Source organism: Pristis pectinata, chromosome 2, assembly GCF_009764475.1.
Source record: "Pristis pectinata isolate sPriPec2 chromosome 2, sPriPec2.1.pri, whole genome shotgun sequence".
In the NCBI taxonomy this organism is placed as follows: Eukaryota; Metazoa; Chordata; class Chondrichthyes; order Rhinopristiformes; family Pristidae; genus Pristis; species Pristis pectinata.
The window spans coordinates 86,329,858-86,345,241 of record NC_067406.1 but is presented as its reverse complement, the minus strand read 5'-3'; the positions used below and the strand labels follow the sequence as shown (position 1 = coordinate 86,345,241).

The 15,384-nt window shown below is 41.0% G+C and overlaps 1 protein-coding gene across 1 annotated transcript in view; it reads right to left on the bottom strand.

The window, feature by feature from the left end:
- LOC127581990 (mitogen-activated protein kinase 10-like) overlaps positions 1-15,384 on the bottom strand; it is a 200,465-nt gene that overhangs the window by 105,058 nt on the left and 80,023 nt on the right.

Genomic DNA, 15,384 nt, shown 5'->3' with positions numbered 1-15,384 from the left:
CCTCTGGCCAATTTGTACTTGAACAGCTGAGCACCAGCAGCTACCAGACAAAGTGGATATTTGCCAGGTATGTCCTATTCATGAAAGGCAGGACAAAATTCCATCTGGCTAATTGCCATCCTATCAGTCCACTCTCAAACATCAGCAAAGTGATGAATGGTGTCATTGATAATGCTATCAAGTGGCACCAGCTCACCAATAGCATGTTCACTGATGCCCAATTTGGGTTTCACCAGTTCCTTGTCAAAGCCAAAATCAATTCATGGTCCAAAGAGCTGAATGCCAGAGGTAAGGTGAAGGTGACTGCTGTCGACACCAAAGCAGCAGTTGATCAAGCTGATATCATGGTGCCCTGGTACAACTGGTGTCAAGGAACATCGAAGGGAAAACGCACTATGGTGGAGTCATACCTCACGTAACAATAGGTCATTGTGGTTATTGGACGTCAACATTCCCAGACCCAAGGCATCGATGCAGCAATTCCTCAGGACTAGCCAATCATCCACAGCTGCTTCATCACCTTGGTGCTACTCTGAAAACACCACCCACTCTGTAATCTCTGCACCAAGAAAGACAAAGGTAGCGGAAGCTTGGGAACACCACCACTTGCAGGTTCCCCTCCAAGCACTCCATCCTTTGGAAATATATCTCTGGTCTTTTATTGTCTCTGGATCTAAATCCAGGATCTCTCTCCCCAACAGCACTATGGGATTCCTTTCATCCAAAGGATTGCTACAATTCAAGAAGGTGACCCGCCATCATCTTCTCAAGGGCAATTCCGGATGTTCAATAAAAGCAATGCCCAGATCCTGAAAAATGAATAAACAAGAGAAAAGAAGCTCCACCCCCTTTCCTAAACAACGACACCGATGAGAGGAGCAAACCCAAGGCTGGACCTACCACCCTTGCTGTGGCTTGACCTGCAATGTTAACTGATCCAGCAACACACCGTATAAGAAGCTGTGATCCATAAGGGGTTGTAATATTTTATAATCAGGTCCTGCCCTTGCCTAAATAATGGTGCTAATAAACCCCAGGAATTTTAACTCTTTTTCTTAATCATATTTTTATCACAATTAGTTAACTATACATTATCTTCTTGTGCAATTCAAAATAGGTGGCATTAAATCAGTTAACAATTGACAATTAAGAACCTTTCATCACTTGCTATACACATCTTTCTCTTTCTTATGTATCAGCCTGTGTTGCAAACAACCAAAACATCTACACCAGAGAAATAAGAACAGCCCTGAATGGAATGTATGAAACATAGGTCCTGTATAAATAAAAAGTATTTTAAATTTTATGTTCAGGATTACATATGATATATCACTGTTCTAACACTTTATTCTGTATTCTGTTATTGTTTTCCCTTGTACTACCTTGTTGTACTGATGTGATGAAATGATCTGTATGGATGGTATACAAAAGCAAATTTTTCACTGTACCTCAGTACATGTGACAATAATAATTCAACTTACCAATTTATATTTCTGAGGTTAGGCAGTAAGAAATAATTTAAAGTTTGTCTTTAAACTTGGTTGTTAGCTTACAGTTACTGACGTTTCATGCAGCATACTGATGTTCGGCCTCATAAATGAACAATGAGAACAGTCTAAGAAATAGTCCATGTTGGCAACAGTTCAATAAGTGTGGAGTTCTAATTTCACTGGAGCCAGAGAGTGTTAATTAATTATAACGATGGAAATTAAAATGAAGTTTTGAACATGCCAGAGGATCTTTATTTCTTTCATTCATGTTGCTAATAAATGTTGGATCAATACAAGATTACTTTTGGCAAAAGACATTCATTGAATATTGATTGAAGATATAAAATATTACAAAGCACTAACATGTAAGATTAACCCCGATATGTCACACCATGACAGATCAAACAATTTGGCCAACTCACAGAACAGAAACTTAATTTGTCTAGAAGAGAGACATTTCTTTCAATTGGGATACTACCAGGCAAATGTGCAAGTACTATTGATGCATCTGGAGCTGTCAAAATGAACACTATTCAATAGGAATCTGTTTACTGCACTAATTAATCTGCATGCTGAAAGGCCTGCTCCAGCTTCTCCCAGGTAAATCGCAGGGAAATATGACCTGTCTCCAAGGTGTGAATTGCCAAAGTGTTGTGAGCTTATGCCTGTTTCCCCAGCTTTCCATTTCTACCATGAATGGGATAATGCATCTCACTTGTGTACAGCAAGTCCCAGTGGAAGCAGTAGATGAGTACAGCTCTGGATATCCATCCTGAGCCTGCAGGAAAGTCTCTCCAAAGGCAAACGTGATGCCTGAGGATGTTGATTCCTTGTTTAGTCTCATTACTAGTGGAGGCACATCCTTCATTGGAGGCCATCAGTCCTCAGGCTTGCCTGTCTACGGTGGAGTGGTGGGGTAGTGGTAGCATTTCTAGCTCATTGGCCAGCCTGTAACATGAATGGCTTGGGAGGAATCAAGGTGTCACAGAGTACCAGTGTGGGATGACTGAAGAGTGACTAGTGTTGGGAAACCAAGCACAGAGCTGCATAAGTGGGTGACGGTCTTTGCAACTTCCACCAGCTACAACACGATCCCACCATCAACCACATCTTCCCCTCCCCACCCGTCTCCGCTTCCGCAGGGATCACTCTCTCCATGGCTCTGTGGTCCACTCATCTGTCCCCACCCATTGGAAGGAATATTAAAAACAAATCTGCAACTGTAATGCTCAAACAATGGGTCTGCGCAGCTGAATTTTACAAGCAGTTTGTTCCAGCGATATTGACTATGGATAAATAGTAAAGACACTGGGCACAATTCTGTTGCTTTTCAAACTAACATGATGGAATCCTTTAAAACCTCTTGAGTGGAGTATTGCATTCAATTCTGGTCGCCCCATTATAGGAAGGATGTGGGGACTTTGAAGAGGGTGCAGAAGAGGTTCACCAGGATGTTGCCTGGATTAGAGGGCATGTGCTCTAAGGAGTGGTTAACAAATTTGGGTTGTTTTCTCTGGAGTGCTGCAGGCCGAGAGGTTTTTAAGACTATGAGAGGCATAGACAGAGTAGACAGCCGATATCTTTTTACCAGGATTGAAATGTCTAATATTAGAAGATATGCATTTAAGGTGAGAGGAATTAAGTTCAAAGGAGATGTATGGGGCAAGTTTTATACACAGAGAGTAATGGGTGCCTGGAATGCGCTGCCGGGGTGGTGGTGGAGGCAAATACGATAGAGGCATTCAAGAGGCACATGCATGTGCAGAGAATGGAGGGATATGGACATTGTGTAGGCAGAAGGGATTAATTTAGTTAGGCATTTAATTACTAGTTTAATTAGTTCAGCACAACATCGTGGGCCGAGGGACCTGTTCCTGTGCTGTAATGCTCTATGTTCTATGAATAGACAGGAGCTTAGTTTAATATCACCTCCCACAATGCAGCACTCCTTCAGCATTGCACTGTGGTTTTCAGCTCTCTGGAGTGGGCACTGAACCAATAACCCGATGATTCAGAGGAAACAGTGCTACCAACTGAACCCTGAAAGACACACACATTGACACAATCAGCCTGAGAAGCATTCTTTGAAATTTCCTCTGAAAATCCCACCATTTCCTCAAGCCCTTAAAGCCCACCTCTTTGATGAAATCTTTGACTCCTCTTAACAGCTCCATCTTTTCTTGCCAATCATATCCCCATCCTCAACCCTCAACACCACCCCCCCCAAACCCTTTACCTCTATGAAGAGCCTGGGCTCATTTATATGCAGAAATTGCAAAATAAATGTGAGTTCTTTGCTGATCACCATTAAAAACTCCTGCTTGTGAAGTAATTTTGTATTTCAACCTGGTTTGTGTTTCTCCATCAACAGCCAGAAAAGCTTTGCCAAACAATTTACCATTTGCCCAAAAGGAGTAGTCTCTTTAAGTTTGAAACATTTGAATTTGATACTTTTTCCTGCCATATATTTGGGCTGACAGAAAAATAGCACCAGCATTGAGGCAAGCTATATTCCTGCTAGAAAGCCATATGTGGCCCGTGTGGCAAGTTGAACATTGAGTTCCCTCTGAGAGCAGAGTGATCGTTGAATAACAGGCATTCCCGAGAGCTATGGGGCCACTGAGATAAGCTACACGACTGAATCTGTAACCCATTACATGCATTTTAAACTTCTACATGTATTTAAAAAAGGCATACTAAATGATACGATGCTAGAGATACAATCACTTTTTGGGAAAATTGTTCTTTTATGTTCAACGCAGCACACTAGTGGAAGCAGCATACTGCTTTTAGGCAGTTTGTTTTTTTTGGAAGAAGTGCTTAATGTGAGAACAGTTCGTCCCTCTGAGTCCGTTACATCGCTTTTCATCTATTGACTGCAATGAAGTGCTCAAGGCTTTGGGCTTTGAGTACAGGAGCCGATAAGGATAACTTTGGCTGGAAAATCAGCAGGCCTTATTGGTAACTATTTACGCTGCCTGTTGACAGAAGAACACAACACAATGATGGAAATCACACTGGAATGCAGTATTACTTCCTGAATAGGAGATTCTTTAATATGATCAATGAAAGATTGTACTCATTTCACATAGAAAATTACCCCAAGTGCTTCACAGAGGCAGGATGGGGATGAGTAAGTGAGAGATGATGAGGGGGGAAAATTTTCTTTTGAGTTGCTGTTGCATCAATTCCTGGCAGATGCACTGAATGCCTAACAAGCTCTTTGGATGATGCTCCGACTGTCAATATGTAAAAGGTGACATGTATTAATACGGTTTCACACATAGATCCCAGGAGACAGATTGGCCTGCTGGTTGGTAAAATTGGGGACAGGGTCTGGATTGTGGCCAGCACCTTGAAATCATTAATGCTGGACTGTCTGTCCTCACAGCATATCTAATGGTACCAGCTGGGCCAAGAAAAGCTATTGAAAACCTTGCATCCCATTTCCTTCTGGCCTGCAGCTTGAGTGGGATAGATATTGCCATTGATACTGTGAACAGTAAATTTCCTGGAAAGAATAGTGGTGGTCGATCCTGGCGGATTCATCCCAGGTTCTACATTTCAAACAGCAAAGTCCTCATTGTGGATAAGAGATTTCCTGAATTCCATATCTTTGCATTCCCATGTGGAAGTCAGGTATCTGCTGGAGTTCAGCTGCTGGTGCACCTGAACTTATGGACCCCAGGGGTGGAGTTCGGTCGCTCTGAACTGAGGGGCCAGATCCATTTTATCCCTTCCATTTAAAATCCTATCCCTTCAAAACCTAAGTGCAAAAAGTGTTTCTTTTTCACATGTTTAATTAATATTAATGGTTTAAATTAATTTCTATCTGGTAAGTGTATTTCTATAAACATTTATTATTTATCTGGTTTTAAGAAAAGTTTTCAATTTCTTTAATTGTTTGCATTTATTTCAATTGTTCTTAGATGTCTCTGATTACCAGAAACATTTTAAAATCATAGCAATGAGTTGTCAAAAAGCCAACAAAGCAGTCTGGGGACAGGGACTCAGGATCCACTGCCTCAGGCCTAGTTGATGCTTGCAAACCTTTCCAGCTTACAGAACAGCCATCACAATGATCTGGCCCAAGGTTTTAAATTTCTGCTCGCACAGAGCCAGTGTGCAATCAGTGAGGTGCGGGGGCATCTTCCTACCATTTGGTAGGAAACAGCTGAAACTGATAAAAGGCTGAAATCCGTGAAGCAATTCAGCAGCTGGTTGGGGTCTTGTGATGGTTTCTCATCAATTGGTTCTAACAGTCTCTCCATTCACTGAATATAAAGGGTTATCATGCTGCTAATTATAAGAACATCAGAACCAGTTTTTATTCAGTTTTAATTTGTATCTTAACACAGGTAACTCAGAAATAAGTGGTGGTAGTTTTTTTTGGGCCATTTGATCTGACCTGCCCATATTTCATCCAGATCAGGATGATTTGCTCAGCATTATTCCATGTGTCCTCAGTCAGTAATTCATCAGTATTTGGCATTGCGTCCTCAAACTAGTCAATAGAGTGTTTGAGAATGTTGGGTACAGAAAAATGTCCCCAAATTCGAACTGGGATTGGAGTGGATATTTTCAGAGCAGGTTATAATTTTATACCTGAGCAGACATCAATCTCATCCTCCCTGGAGGTGCACTTTGAGGTTGGGTCTGAAAGAAAGCTATGGAATGCTTTAGGTGCCTGCAATTGTCTGCCAAAGGCTGTTAGCTACTCTCTTTTGCACCCAGCATTACAAATTGGTATATGCCCATTCATGAAATCAGACAGCTCCATGTACATACAATTACAGAACATCAGAATCACAGATGTGCTTTTGGATCCAAATTCCTTCAAAAATTCTCCACATTCCAGCTCCTGAGTTTCTAAATGGAAACAAAAAGGTTCTGCTTTTATTTAAACAAATATACAATTGGGGACCTTTTAATTTTGCTAGCATTCTAAATCAGCCATGTGCCACACTGATCAGAGTGATAATAATGGTCAAAAATGGAATTGTCCAATGTTTAGACAAAAAGAGAGAAAATTGGTTCCTTTTTTGGTGCTATGTATTTGGAAACACCCTCAAACAACAAAAAAAGAGAATATCTACTACATATTGCAAGCTAAACTGCACCCCTTTCGCCAGTTACCTTCTGTACAAAGGCATTGCTTCTTAAGGACTCAGCATTTTAAAGATTATTGTGCTCCATCAATACCTTCTCTTTGTACATTAAACTGATACCCAGTCAGACATGCACATTGTCTTCTGCAAGTTGCTGATTGAGTCTTATTACAATTACAGTGCAAATTTTATTTGGCTGTACAATAAGGATGGCAGCATTACAGTTCATCCTATTGCAAACTATTAAAACATTTTTTTACCAAACTAAGTTAACATACATAGTTGCAATTACAAGATAATAATGTAAGAGACATTCAGATGTTTTTATAAATCATGGTGAAACATCAGGCAATTTGTTACCAAACTCTGATCAGACTTTTCAGCTAGCTGTTAAGGAACTTGACCTCCCTTACAATGTCTTATGCTTTGAATATGAATGTGGCACCAATCTCCAATGGTAGAACTAAGAGTGGAATTACACTGCCCAAATGTTGCATAATATTCTATTTTAATAATTTTACTTTAAATTATTAAAATTAAATTATTCTTTAATACAACAATTAGCTTTGTGTTTGCTTCCAGAAATACCTCACCACATTTCTGATATAGATTGACCAAGAATGTTAGTGAAATTTATCATTAAATTTTTTAAAAAGTGAAATTATTTTGCAGAAAGCTTCAAAATATCTTCCTTAATTTAGTTGTATCTCACCTCTTGTGCAAGTCCACTTCCCATAACCCCACCAATTAGGGAGAATCCATTTAGTTATACTGGGCCAAAGATCTGGCATCCCTTTCCCTAAGCCTTTCATCCTTTAAGATGATCCATAAAACCTCACTTTGATTAAGCTTTGCGTCTTGTCCAAATATCTCTCTGTGGCTTGGTGTTGCATTTGTTTTCATAACATTCCTGCTAATCACCTTGGGGCACCCTACTAGTTTAAAGATGCTACTAAAGAGCAAATTGTTTTAGTTACTAAAAAATAAACAAAGAGAGATCAGGGAAGATTTCCACACACTGCAGCCAACCATGCTAAATGTTCTAAGGTCACTGCTAGAAACTGAAAGTAACATTGGATTACAGGCGTTTTCACCCTATAGAGTTTCAGCTGAGGTTCAATTGGCAGTTGTTCTGCCTGTGAGATGGAAGGGTTAAGGTCCCCTTCCAGAGACTGCAGCACAGAAATCTAGGCTATCATTCCAGTGCGCTGCTGAGGGAGTGCCACAGCACCAGATATTCTATTTTTGAAAGAGCTGTTAAATAAAGGCTCTGTTTGCTCTCAGTTAAACCTCAAAACGACATTATAGCTATTCTTCAATTTCGTTCCTGGAAAATGTCTTGTTAAGCAAAATTTTGTAAATTGGAAAGGCAGGGCAACATACAGTGGCATGCAAAAGTTTGGGCACCCCTGGTCAAAATTTCTGTTACTGTGAATAGCTAAGCGAGTAAAAGATGACCTGACTTCCAAAAGGCATAAAGTTAAAGGTGACACATTTCTTCAATATTTTAAGCAAGATCACTTTTTTATTTCAATTCTTGTTTGGGGGATTTTTGCCCATTCTTCCTTGTAAAAGGCCTCTAGTTCTGTGAGATTCTTGGGCCGTCTTGTATGCACTGCTCTTTTGAGGTCTATCCACAGATTTTCGATGATGTTTAGGTCAGGGAACTGTGAAGGCCATGGCAAAACCTTCAGCTTGTGCCTCTTGAGGTAGTCCATTGTGGATTTTGAGGTGTGTTTAGGATCGTTATCCTGTTGTAGAGGCCATCCTCTTTTCATCTTCAGCTTTTTTACAGATGGCAGCAACACAAGCCCAAAGCATGATCGATCCACCCCCTTGCTTAACAGTTGGAGAGGTGTTCTTCTCATGAAATTCTGCACCCTTTTTTCCAAACATACCTTTGCTCATTGCGGCCACAAAGTTCTATTTTAACTTCATCAGTCCACAGGACTTGTTTCCAAAATGCATCAGGCTTGTTTAGATGCTCCTTTGCAAACTTCTGATGCTGAATTTTGTGGTGAGGATGCAGGAAAGTTTGGAAAAAAAAGGGTGCAGAATTTCATGAAAAGAACACCTCAAAATCCACAATGGACTACCTCCAGAGTCACAAGCTGAACGTTTTGCCATGGCCCTCACAGTCCCCTGACCTAAACATCATCAAAAATCTGTGGATAGACCTCAAAAGAGCAGTGCATGCAAGACGGCCCAAGAATCTCACAGAACTAGAGGTCTTTTGCAAGGAAGAATGGGCAAAAATCCCCCAAACAAGGAATGAAAGACTCTTAGCTGGCTACAGAAAGCATTTACAAGCTGCGATACTTGCCAAAGGGGGTGTTACTAAGTACTGACCATGCAGGGTGCCCAAACTTTTGCTTCGGGCCCTTTTCCTTTTTTGTTATTTTGAAACTGCAAAAGATGGAAATAAAAAAGTAAACTTGCTTAAAATATTAAAGAAATGGGTCATCTTTAACTTTATGCCTTTTGGAAATCAGGTCATCTTTTACTCACAGTAACAGAAATTTTGACCAGGGGTGCCCAAACTTTTGCATGCCACTGTACATTATAGCATCTTGCTACAGTGTACTTCAATCATCAAACAGTGGGGGATTGTTCATTTTAGCTTTGTAAATCAAGGACATGTACCAAAAGAGTCAATGGCATGAAAGCAAAATTCATAAATCAAGGAATTACTGAGTATCAAAGAAAAGCAGGAGAAGTTGTGGCCAGTGTACCGGCCAAGTTTGACAGCTCAGTCATCATCACTGAAACAGATTGTCACTTATTATCAAGGTTCTGTTTTAGGGAGATTGCTGTGTGCAGATTGCTGACAGCTTTTGCTAAAGCACTATTTTCAGAATGTTCTTAAATAAAACCAGAAAAGTGCTGGAAACACCCAGCAGGTCAGGCAGTATCCTGAAGAGAAACAAACAGAAACAAAAGTCAACTGGATACTCTTTCCTGAAATGCTGCCTGACCTGCTGTGTATTTCTAGAATTTTCTGTTTTTATTTCAGATTTCCAACACCTGCTGTTTTTTTTATTTTCATTCAGAATGTACTTCTTTGACTGTAGTTTGAGGTATGCTGAAAAGCTCAACTGCCTAGAAATTCTTCCCTGATCAGTATTGCAGTGGTGCCTGAGCATTGTATGCCAATCCCAAAATTCCAATCCTCTCAGGAGTAAAGTTCAACATGCAGCCACATCTTTTAGACTTACCTGGTGAGGATGAATTTCTAGGCATATGTAAATACAGATCTTTATTATTTCCTTTATATAGTCTTCATGATGCAACTAAAGGGCTATACTGTGTATAAGTGGCTGCTGATAAAGACACAGTCCAAACTTCAATCTTTCATTGTGTGTATGGGGTGGGGAGGGAGGTATCAGTAAAATGCAATATGAATATGGCAACCTTACAGCTCCTTCACCATATGCCAGGATGCAATAACTCTTCAGGACATAGTTTTAAGTCCCAAATTCTATTAAAAATACTGCACAATCTTTACGTCTTCATGAATTACTAACTCACGTCCAAGTTCCATCTTTTCCCTACAATCTTTAAACACATCATTCCCATGTGACTCTCCAACTCCCCTCAGTCAGGTTTCCATCCAACTTTTGGCACTGAGATTGCACTGATTTACATAACACACACGGCCCCATGTGATTATTATACATTATTCCACCTTAACCTCTTTGACCTTTCTACTTTATTCCAGTCCCACTCCATTAACTCTTCATTGACATTCATATCATTGGTAATGCCTGCCCTTTCCATTGCACACAACTGAAGACAGTGATGCTCATTTGAAATTTTTTTCATTTCACCATTTCTCACTTTTAAAACCCCAGAATCTTACTTTCCTAAATGAGACTTTGGTCGGTTAATTTTATTTCCCTTATTCCTCCGTGACTTCATTTTGTGAAACACTTTGAAACATTTTGTTACATGAAAGATGTGCAAGCTGTTGTTATTATGCTGTTATTTTCTTTTTGCAGCAACTTGTGTTCAAATCTAGAATGAGAGGTTCTGCTGTTTGTTGGCGGAGGCAGGGGAGAAAACTCAGTATATTCATTAAACCTGTTCAATTTGATTTGTTTTTTCTTGGTCTTAAGAAAATGCCCAGCATCACTCACTCTGATGTGGTTGATCTAGACAGAAATGGAAAGGCCTAGAAATGGTTTGTTGCCCAGAAAGGTGGATGAAATGTGCACTGAACAGCAGGCCAGCACATTCTTTTTGCTTTGAAACCAAAAACGGTTTGTAGTTGCAAAATTCTACCCTGCACGAGACCCAGGGTCTCATGTGCAATAGAAAAGGCTTTGCGATTTTAACTGCTTTATGTCATTGCAAAGTGAACGGAGTAAAACAGGGACTGGGACTGGGTCCTGGGTCATATGGGGCATGGCAGTGTGCAGATGCAGGGAAAAGAGATCCGAAGGGGAAGTTGGAAGGATCAGCCCTTCAGTCACAGAATCGGGGAGTGATTGGCTCAGGGTGGAGAAACACAATGTTATGATCAGATGGAAACCTTGGTCTAAGGGAGAGTTGCAGCAAAGGGGAAGTCATTTACTCAAAAGCTACCTGCCTACAGCTCCTCTCTAGCAACAGCTGAATACAACAGGTAGCACACTTAAACTTTGCACTGCGGATCAAAGTCCTAGTTCTGCACTGGTAGCCTACATTAAGTGAGAAGCAGTCTTTATAAAGACAGGGTCGAGAAATTCTCATGTCTTGCACTGATTACTCACCACCATATATCTCAAAATTAATTATTTTCCCACGGTGGGGCATTAATATGACCATTTCTGGTTCAAATCGCCATGCTGTAAATTTGACGGGGCACTTCAGATCACAATTCACCCTTGAGTGCCTGAAGTAAACTCCACGTCAGTCATGGAAGGGATGAAGTTATTTTTCATTCAACGACCCTTCTGGAGCACTGAGGAGGAGACCAAGCTTTCCGAGGAGCAACTACTATGGGGCACTCCCGGGACAATTGGGCTTTCACAATACAGCACGAGATTGGAATTCCTCTAAGGCAAATCCCAAACATCATCAAAGTCTCCACCCTGCCCTCTCAAACCTTCTACATTATGCAATCAAATGAGGTCAATACTACGGCCATTCGTCTGCCAACTCAAGTCATTTATCTGATCCCCACCGCCCCTCCCACTCATTTAACCTATTGCAAATTCCCCTTTACTAACTCCCCCCTCCTCTCCACCACCACCCAACATTCACCTCCCCAGAACATATCTGATCACCAGCCTTGGGCCTTGGCACTGTCTAAATTTGCAGCAGCAGGCCCAAGCCAGAAATGTTCTTTGGTCTGCACTGTTATGGCCATCCAGGACACCAATTAGGGTGCAATAGAACATCATCTATAACATTATGCTCAGATTGTGCTCAGAAGCCAAAAGCAGCTTGCTCGACGAGAACGATAAGAAAAATAGTTGGAGGTTCAGTGCTGCCAGGCATATCCAGACATCCAAGTAATGTCTATTTACTGTGCTAGGGAAATACTTCTGCAATCTGGGGCTATTTTTAAACCCTTTCCCCTTCCCAGGAGAGAAGAAAATAAGGATCATGCATTGAGTTGCTCGTGTTGAGCCAACAGCCACAGATCCTTATTTTACAACAAGGGCACTATGCTATGCACCACATATGATTTTAAGGGTCACTGATTTACATTAACTGAATAAACTAAATTGTGCTTTATTATGTGGGTTTCTCAGATTTCTACTACCGTTTAGGGATTCTGCTGTGATCAAATGAAAGATAAAGGCAATAGGTAAATAGGAGAGGGCAATAGGGGAGGGTGCAGAAGAGGTTCACCAGGATGCTGCCTGGATTAGAGTACTAGCTATAAGGAGAGGCTGGACAAACTTGGATTATTTTCTATGGAGCGTTGGAGGCTGGGGGGGGGGGGGGCACGTGATTGAAGTGTATAAAATAATGAGAGGCATAGATAGAGTGCATAGTCAGTGTCTTTTTCCCAGGGTGGAAATGTCAAATACCAGAGGGCGTAGCTTTAAGGTGAGAAGGGGAAAGTTTAAAGGAGATTTACGAGGCAGGTTTTCCACACAGAGATTGGTTGGCGCCTGGAATGTGCTGCCGGGGGAAGTAGTGAGAGCAGATATGATAGCATGATTGTTTAAGAGACATTTAGACAGGCACATGAACAGGCAGGAAATGGAGGGATTTAGACCAGGTGCAGGCAGATGGGATTAGTTTTGATTGGCATCATGGTCGGCACAGACTTTGTGGGCTGAAGGCCTGTTCCTGTGCTGTACTGTTCTGTGTTCTATGTAAAGACCAGGTGAAAACAGAAAGAGTGGGCTCATGGAGATAAGCAGGGAGGTCTGGAGGTAATTATAATAAATAAGTAAAATGTGTGGCAGAAAAGCATTACATGACAACATGTTAGATAAGTGTGCTGAAAGTAGCATCACAACCGAGTAATACTGGCGTGTGAATTTTTCAGTTTTAAACAGACGAAGATAAAACATCCCTAAAGACTTATCTGAAAAAACCTTCTTATTTCACAGATAAAACTGTGTTGAGAGTGCACATTTTCATTAACTTCACTTTAAGAATGCTGCACATGGCTTTCAAAATGTTCACATAGACTACTGGCTAATTCTATTTGCTTGTTGTGTATGCTGGTCAGCGAGTGATGGTGGTGAAATAGTCAAGGAGACCAAAGCCACTGGTGGAAGTGGGTGAGGAACAAAAGAAAATGACATTTGTGTCGAAGAGGCAATTTAAGTAAAATTACTATTACTGATTTTGATTTAGTTGCGCTTTGTAGAGACTGAAATTTAATGTATCTCAAGTGGTTCTTTGTAAATAACCATAAATGTCCAGTTTTATCAGACATTAATAAAAAAACTCTTGAAATGGAATAAGGATAAAATACAGAAAAATTCAACCCCTGGGTATGATCACACTATCCTCTTCTATGTTGCCCAGCTCAGTGAGACTTGCAGAATCCACTCCTCCGAAGCCATAGCATTTTTCAGAAATGGCCTCCTGTACACTCCTTCCCTTCCTATCTACCTACACCCCATTAACAATTAAACTTGTAAAATTCATATGCTGGCCATTTGCCCCATAAATCACCTTATTGTCCGCTGAAACTCCCATAGAGTAATACAGCACAGAAACAGGCCCTTCAGCCCAACTCGTCCACACCAACCAAGATGATCTATGATCTAAAACCCTCCTATGACTTTTCCTAGTATCTCACTTTATGGCTTATTATCCATTTTCCTTTTCTCTCAGAGGTTTGTTAAAACATCTTGGGGTGTTTTTTAAAAACATGCTATATAAGTGCAACAAAAACAGAACACTGGAAGAACTCAATGAGTCAAGCAGCATCTGTGAAGGCAAAAGGTATAAGTTGACGTTTCTGGTCAAGACCCTGCATCAGGACAAAATGTCGACCTACATATTTTGCTTATACAGATGTTGCTTGACCCACTAAGTTCTTCCAGTGTTCTGCTCTTTGTTCCAGATTCTAGCATCTGCAGTCTGTTTTCTCTTCATGCTATACAAGTACATGTTGATCTTAGAAAAATTCAACTGCAACCTTCTATTCATCTTTTTTCTGCATACAACATGAGATGCTGAGTCTGGACTTTTTCCTTTGGTTCCTTTTTCCTTTCCTTCAGTTCTTCCTTATTGGGAGACCACATTCAGTGTAGATCGGTGATAACATCTCCTCCTCGCTGACAATCAACACAGGTGCACCTCAAGGATGCTTAGCCCACTGCTCTACTCTCTCTACACTCATGACTGTGTGGCTAAGCAGAGCTCAAGTGCCATCTATAAATTCACAGATGACACCACTGTTGTTGGCAGAATGTCAGATGGCGATGAGGAGGCATACAGGAGTGAGGTGGATCGACTGATTGAGTGGTGTCGCAACAACAACCTCGCACTCAACGCCAGCAAGACCAAGGAACTGTTTGTGGACTTCAGGAAGGGGAGGTCGGGAAAACACACACCACTCCTCATTGAGGGGTCAGCGGTGGAAAGGGTGAGCAGCTTTAAGTTCAGCATCTTGGAGGATCTGTCCTGGGCCCAATACATTGATGTAATCATGAAGAAGGCACACCAGCAGCTCTACTTTGTTAGGAGATTGAGGAGATTTGATATGTCACCAAAGACTCTTGCAAATTTCGATAGATGTACAGTGGAGAACATTCTGACTGGTTGCATCACCGCCTGGTATAGAGGCTCCAATGCACAGGATTGTAAGAGGCTGCAGAGGGTTGTAGACTCAGCCAGCTCCATCACGGGCACAACCCTCCCCACCATCAAGGACACCTTCAAGAGGCAGTGTCTCAAAAAGGTGGCATTCATCACTAAGGACCCTCACCATCCAGGACATGTCCTCTTCTTGTTACTACTGTCAGGGAGGAGGTACAGGAGCCTGAAGACCCACACTCAATGATTCAGAAACAGCTTCTTCCCCTCCGTCATCAGATTTCTGAACAGTCCATGAACATTACCTTATCATTCCATCTTTTTTGCACTATTTATTTATTTTGTAACTTATAGTAATTTTATATTTTTGCTCTGTACTGTAGCTGCAAAACAACAAATTTCTTGTCAGGCAGTGAGTTCTAGATCCCCACCATTCTTGAATGATTTTTTCCCCCAGTGTGCCATTAATCCTTCTGCCAATTAATTTAAACCAATGTCTCATAGTTATTGACCTCTCAGTTAAGGGAAATAGGTCTTTTCTGTTTACCCTATGTAAGTGATTTAATTGAAGG